Source organism: Vulpes lagopus, chromosome 6 (genome assembly GCF_018345385.1).
Source record: "Vulpes lagopus strain Blue_001 chromosome 6, ASM1834538v1, whole genome shotgun sequence".
Lineage (NCBI taxonomy): Eukaryota > Metazoa > Chordata > Mammalia > Carnivora > Canidae > Vulpes > Vulpes lagopus.
This window is the reverse complement of record NC_054829.1, coordinates 68089141-68096396: the sequence shown is the minus strand read 5'-3', so window position 1 is coordinate 68096396 and position 7256 is coordinate 68089141. Positions and strand designations below refer to the sequence as shown.

Here is a 7256-nt window from a genome sequence, read left to right as displayed (position 1 = left end):
GAATCAGCATCTGGGAAAGAGTCCTAGGAGGCAGAGTGAAATCTTTGGGGGTATTCCAGAAAGTGCACAAAATAAAAATTTGAGTATAAAGTGGTCTTTGGGATACCTGTTCCCATTTTTTTTTTTTTTTTTTTTTTGGTCTCTGTTCTTTCCCTCTTCTCCATTTTCCTGGTCTGTTAATGAGAGTTTTCTACTTCTCTTGAATAAGAAAAAGTGTGCTGTGTCTTATTTTTCATTTCCAATTTAACAAGAAAGGTCACAGAGATATTTTAAAATAATATTTCTTGGCAATATTTTAAGGCTGTTAAAAACTCTTAATTCTCAGAGGTTCCACCAGAATCACCACACTTTTTACTTGATTACTATCCCCAAGAAGAAACACCAAATACCATTTTCTTCTTTTCCTCCACTATGCATGCAAGGCCAAAAAAAAAAAAAAAAATCAGAGAGAAGAAATGGGTTCTAAATAGTCTAGTCTCCGCTCGGCCAAGACTACACACACACAGTGACACGTGATAACACGTAATAATCCATTTCCATCCAGATCAAATTCAGAAAAGGGTCACACAGTTCAAAATAGCCCTTGAAATTAAATCGGAAGGTTGTCTCCATTTCAAGCCTTTCTGAGAAGAATTATATTGTATCCCAGACACACTTTGATCTGTCCTGTTAAAGCTCCTTACTTTTCTCTCTGGAGGCTCCTTCCTTCTGGGGAAATAGCCACAGAGGCTACGTGTTTCTCTCTCACCTTTGAAATCTATTCTGATCTGTGGATGGGCATACTTAATAGGATAAGGTTAATTGGAATGAGGCTTCTCAACATCTTCCCTAAAGATCTTTAAGTCCTCAAACTGTAGTACAAATAGGTGATTAATTTTTGTTTTTTGCAAGCTCACCACCTGGATGGCTTACAACTTTGCACTCCACTGTGAGTGTAAAAAAGAAAGTATCCAGGTGTCATCTTTGTTTTTCTTTGGCTTTGGTTTTGCCTGTTTCCTCATTAAGAATTTGTAATTGCCTTCACTTCATGAAGGCAATTGTCCTCCACCCTATCCCTCTTTAGGGACAAAAATGCTAAAAAGTCTTGACAGTATGATGTAAGCAGGATCACCGTGGCACCACTTCCTGCATCTCTAGACTGACACTAGAGAAGGTCATCATACACAGTCAGCTATGTACAGCCACTCTGAGGGCAGAGGGAATGGAGGCAAAGGGAAAGGGGAGGTACTGCCTGTTAAGTTCCTGCTGTGCTCATCATTTGGATCCTTGTTTTGTATCTGGTATGATACTGGGTCATTTTACAACAATGTTTTAAATTAGATTCTCCTCATATTATAGGTGATGGAATTAAAGATCAGACAGGTCTGTGTGATACCTATAGCATGAACCAATTATTTCAGGCTTAGAAAGAGGATTTTATGGACTGAATATTTGTGTTTCCCACTCCCCAAACTTATTGGTTGAAGACTTAACCCCCAGAGTGATGGTATTTAAAGATGATGAGTAGGGTAAGGGTTAAGGTATAGGCAGGGAGAGATAGGAGACTTCTGAGTAGGCTCTGGAACTATTCCCCATGGGTGGAGATGCTGAGGTAGAGCAGAACAAGAGATAAAGGGAAAAGCCATACCACCCTCCCCTAGTCTGGGTTTTTTTTTTTCTTTCTTTCTGGCAGTTACATTGTAGCTGCAGACAATGACCAGACCTCAAAGAAGTAAGCCATGAAGGATATTAACAATGGTCCTTGTTGGAACCAAGATGGCACAAGAACCTCAAGGCCACAAGCTTCTTAGTTCTCAATAAAAGACTGCCAATTAAAACCCACAGTGGAAACCCATTTGGGACCCCTCTCACTTCAGAGAACTTTTATTCTTCTTTCTGCTCTCACCTTCACTTAATAAACCATCATCTCCCTACTCCGTGTCCTTGAAATTCATTCTTTGACTCTGCGAGACCAGAACCCTGTAACAATGGGGCCTTTGGGAGGCAATTAGGGTTAGATGAAACCATGAGGCTGGGGCCTTCATGATGGAATTAGTGCCCTTATAGAAGAGACACCAAAAGTTTGTGTGCTCTTCACTCTCTTTCTCTCACACACACTCCTCTCCACTGCTTGCCTCTCATATTTCCACAAAGACATCATGTGAGCACATAGTGAGAAGGCACCATATGCAAATCAAGGGAGGAGATCTCTTCAGAAGCCAACCATGTTGGTATTTGATCTCAGACTTCCAGCCTCCAGATCTGTGAAAAAAATCATTTTCTGTTATTTAACCATCCAGCCTATGGTATTTTGTTATGGCAGCCTGAGTGGACTGAAACAGAAGATTTCCTTGGCATTACATTTAGAAAGAATTGGAAATAATCTTTGAGACTGGAATTCTATCCCCAAAAATATGGAAGATGGTAGAGTAGCTAAAAAATGTGGAAGAAAAATTTCTTTATATATAAAATGTTTTGAAATGCATTGATTTGATGCCAGAAAGTTAAGAGAAATGCTTAGATACCAGAACTCTAGGAGGGAGAGTCCACAGAGGAGTGAAAACACTGAATCAGGCTTTTGCCCTCAGGCATCTGCCGATTCTTGAAAGCCTAGAGAATTTTAACTGACTAAAAAAAAAGGGAGGTGTAGACCAAGGTCCATCCAGAAGGAAGGTCAGATCTGAAACTAAAACTAAAGCCAAGGCCCTAGAAAGGAAATATCTACAGAAGCTAAACTTTATACACACACATACACATGCATACACACACACAAATGGAGACTTTCCCTTGGCTCTAGGCAAAATGGGAGAAAAAAAACAAACCAAGATTTGTCTTCTCTGAGATTTTCTAACCACTGTTGTACAGGTGGAAGCCAGACACCACATGACCTGTGTATTCTTCACCTCCTTCCACTCAGCAAAACACATAATAGAAATTGGCCTTATAGGGAGTCTGACTCAAGCTTTAGTTAACTTGTTTAGCTACCAATGGTGTAGCATTTCAGCCCTTGGCAAGCTGACATAAGGGCAAAGAAACATGCTGGGCACCTGAGAGAATGAAAGGGAAGAAAAGGTGGAATGGAAGTAAAAATTAATGGTCTCAATCATGTGCCAGATGCTCTATGCTCACTATTCAACTCTCTCAGCCTTGAGATAGGCATTGCTTTCCACTTAAAGATTAGGTCATGGACATTCAGAGAGGAAGGATAACTTGTTAGGGTATACACAGCAAGGGCATGGTGAAACCACAGTAGTAAGCCGATTCTATGGTCACCAAAGTCCTTTGTTTATTTACAGTAAAAGCCATGCCCCATGATAACAGCTTTAACTACAAACTAATGCTTGATGAATGAAGAGTGTATAGTTCACATGGAGAGCATTAAGGTCTAAGTGGGCTGACGTTTGTTTGTTTTACTGCCATATTGTCCTCAGGCCACACTGGAAAAATGTTTTAAAATTCCAGGTCCTCAGGAGGTCATTTTAGTGGTCCTGGGATTGTAAAACAAATTATTGTGAACAGGCTTTTTAAATCGTTTCTTGGCAAGAATAGAATAATCAAGTGCAATGATTTTAATTGATTACAGAAGAATGTTCCTTTGAGCTGATGCAGCAATTCTTTTTGGTCTGTTTGTGGCTTAAAATGTGAATTGATGCAATGACTACCCATGTTAGATTTTGCTATTAGAAAAGTCTTTAGTGGGAAAATTAGAAATGCTTAAAGTAATGCGACTTTTTTCTTGAAGGATACCTTCCAAGCATCCTTTAAGAAGCAAAAGTGATTGCTTCTCTGTAGCCTCCCTGCTTTAATTTTACTTTGATTCTTTTTTCTCAATCTCAGAATTTGAGTCTCTGAGTAGACATGGTGAAGACCATACAGGTGTACAATTCTCAGTTCTGCCACTAATGAGCCAAATGGGATTGGCCAAGTCATCAAACGCTCTGGTCTCTGTGTTCTCCTTTCCAAAATGAAGCAAATGATGATAGCTACTACTTCATGCCTGTGATGTTATAATGGTTAAGGAAGCTAATATCTTAATATGTTACCTGAAACAAGACAGGCAATCAATGCATGCTAGCCAAGAGTGGTAGTAGTAAAGTACTAGTAGAAACAATAACTTTCACCATCTCTGGATATGAGAATAACATCTTATATTACTGAAAGTTTGTGGGTATGATCATTGGACTGGCACTTGGTAATTCTTTGATATTCATGGAGAAGAGAGAAATAATAAAAACTGAAGATAACAGAAAAGAGGGACACAGAAAACTATATTCTAGCAAGCTGGATGTGTATATGTAGAAAATGTCTATAGCAGTGACTAGGTCTTATTGGCTCATTGTCTGCTCCATGATCCAGTCCAGCCATGTTGAGACCTGGCTGCCTATATTAATTTGCTGTATGTGACTGTAATAATGTACCACAAACTGTGTGGCTTAAACAACAGAAATTTCTTGCCTCATAGTTCCAAAGGCTTCAAGTGCATGATCAAGGTGTTTGGTAGGGTTGGTTCCTTCTGAGCCCTATGATGGAAGGATCCGTTCTAGGCCTCTCTCCTTTGCTTGTAGATAGCTGTTCCTCTGTTCATTTCCTGTTCTCTCTGTGTCTTCACATTGTCTGCCCCCAGACATGTCTCTGTGCCCAAATTTTCCCTTTATATAAGGATGTTGCCATATTGGAGTAAGGCTAACCCTAATGACTTTATTTTAGTTTGATTACTTCTGTAAAGACTCTATCTCCAAATAAGATCATATTCAGAAGTCCAGGAAGTTAGGACTTTAAGACATTGATTTGAGGTGGACACAGTTCAACTCCTAACACTCTGCCCTTGGCTCTCCATGTCCTTCTTACATGCAAACTATTAATCACCCCACCCCAACATCCCTTAAAATCTTAATCCATTCCAGCATTAACACTAAGGCCCAAATCTCACTCTCATCTAAATCAGGTACAGGTGAGATCTGAGGATCTCATTCAGAGGCAAAATTCCTCTCCAGCTGTGAACCAAATTCTATGGCCAGGGGTCAGAGAGTAATGTACAGAGGTTCATAGGTGCTAGCATTAGCACATAAAGAAGTCATGTGGTCTGATTTCTAGCTTGAGTTTGGGGGAAGAACATGAATATCTTATTTTTGGTCCTTTAAGACATTTATTAGAAAAATTGAAGATAGGAGGAAAGCCGAGAGCTAAGGGGGACTATATACACACTGAAAAGCCTGATGTATATATCTAGAAAAATCTTCCTGCTGTGAAATATGGAATCTTAAAGAGAAGTGACTTTCCAATCAAAGGCTGGGTGACAAAATTATGCAGGGTTGCAGAAGCAGGGTATACTTTTGCCTTGAATAGAGGTAGTGATCATGTAATTGTAAAGCACCTAAAGCCTCAAAACCTAACTCACAGCCCTTCTTTCTAAACAACACAATTTCTTATAAAAAGCACCAAAACTACCTAATATACAATTTTGCCCACATAATCACCCTGAAAGCATTTATATAATCAAAAGCAACCTCTGGGAATGGAAACTGGAATCTGGAAGTGAAACTCAAGAAAGATTTCATCATTGCACAAACAATTTCAAATTAAGCACTAATCAGAGGGGAAAATTAGGTTTATTCACAGGGGCCACTCAAAATAACCCTCTTAATAATGTAGAAATTGGCTGTAGCTAAAGTCCCACAAGTCTAGACACAAATACATTTAAAATACAGCAAAGCCAGTCAATATAAAACGTAGCAAATACAAGAAGTCAATGTAAAATAGATTTCCCAGATATGAGGAACATGGTTCCAGGATTGTAAGCAAACTGCTTAAGAAAAAAATGTGTGATTTAGCAGAATTTTAGACTTACAAGAAATGTCTTTGCTTTTATTAGTGTCTTGGTCTTGAAATGTCATTTCCTATTTCCCCTTTGCTAATCAGGACAGATACCAACCCAAACCAGAAGGGTCACTAGGCACTGAGGTCATAGTTGTTAAGCTAAAAAAGAAAAAAGAAGTGATCTGAAATAAAGGGGAAAAGAGAAGAAAAAGAGGGACAGATGATAGTAGCCAGTCTATATCGGGTGCTATTTTAAACCCGTTTGGAGTTGAATTTAGGGAGACTCTGAGAGTGTACAGAGAACTAACTGACTACCCTCCTACCCTTCCCAGCTGTCCCCAAGCATCTGTGGCCAATTAAGCACAGGTTTTCTGGTATGAGGGCCTGGCTTCCTGGGAGGGGATGACCAAAGGCAGATTTGGAACTAAGATCACTGTGAGTCAACAGTCCCACTACTCTTTACACATGTCCTTTCCCTTGCTGTCTTCCTTCCTCTTCCATGCTACCTCTTTTTTTTTTTTTTTTTTTTTTCTAACTCCTTCACCTTCTCTTATGCTTTCCTGGCTCATGACCCTTGTACCAACATTGTTTATTCCTGCAAGTGGCCAAAGAGGTTGCCGACCTCTGCCTTCACTTGTGAAATTTTCAAACACACCTGCTCCCAAGCCTTGCAAATGAGCCCCATCTGAACTTGCAATCACATACGGGTTCCCCCCCCGCCCCCCCGCTGGAGAATATTTGGTCTCCAGGCAATCAGGGAGGAGCATTCTGTCTTCCAAAAAGATACTGAGTGGGGGGCGGGGGGGGGACGCAGTGCTTCCTGTCTGCGCTCATGCCTGTGGCAGTGGCAGCAGTCATGACCTTGACATGCAGAATGACACTGGCAAGTTCTGGTTGTGGACCTGTATGTGCCCCAGAAATGTTCTGTCAGCGACCACATCACTGGTGCCAAGGATCACGTGTCCATACAGATGAATGTGGCCGAGGTTGACAAGGTGACAGGCAGTTTCAATAGCCAGTTTAAAACCTTATGCTATCTGTGGAGCCGTTTGCGGAATGGGTGAGTCCGATGACTCCATCCTCTTCCTAGACAAGGCCGATGGCATAGTTTCAAAGAACTCCTGATTGGAGAGGACCATGGATATGGGATACTTGTCATAAATAAATAGTAAACTCACCACCGCTCCTGCTATCCACCCCAAAAGATACCAAGGGCTCTCTTGCCCTGAAAGCCCTCTGATGTTGAGGGGAAGAGTTTAGAAGAGATTGGTACCAAATCTTACAAGCCAGACCAACTTTCCCACTGATGAGTGATTTTACAAAAAGAGAATAGCCAAAGAGGTTTTCAACTCTTGTTATCAACATATGAATGATATAGATAATGTCAGAGGCAAACAGTTGGTCTAAAGTTGCACTAACCAATTTGATGACCATTAACCACAAATGGCTATTCAAACTTA

At 40.4% G+C, this 7256-nt stretch overlaps 1 pseudogene; it reads left to right on the top strand.

The window, feature by feature from the left end:
* Positions 1-6663: 6663 nt before the first annotated feature.
* On the top strand, positions 6664-6921 carry LOC121492582 (annotated as a pseudogene).
* The last annotated feature ends 335 nt before the right edge of the window (positions 6922-7256 follow it).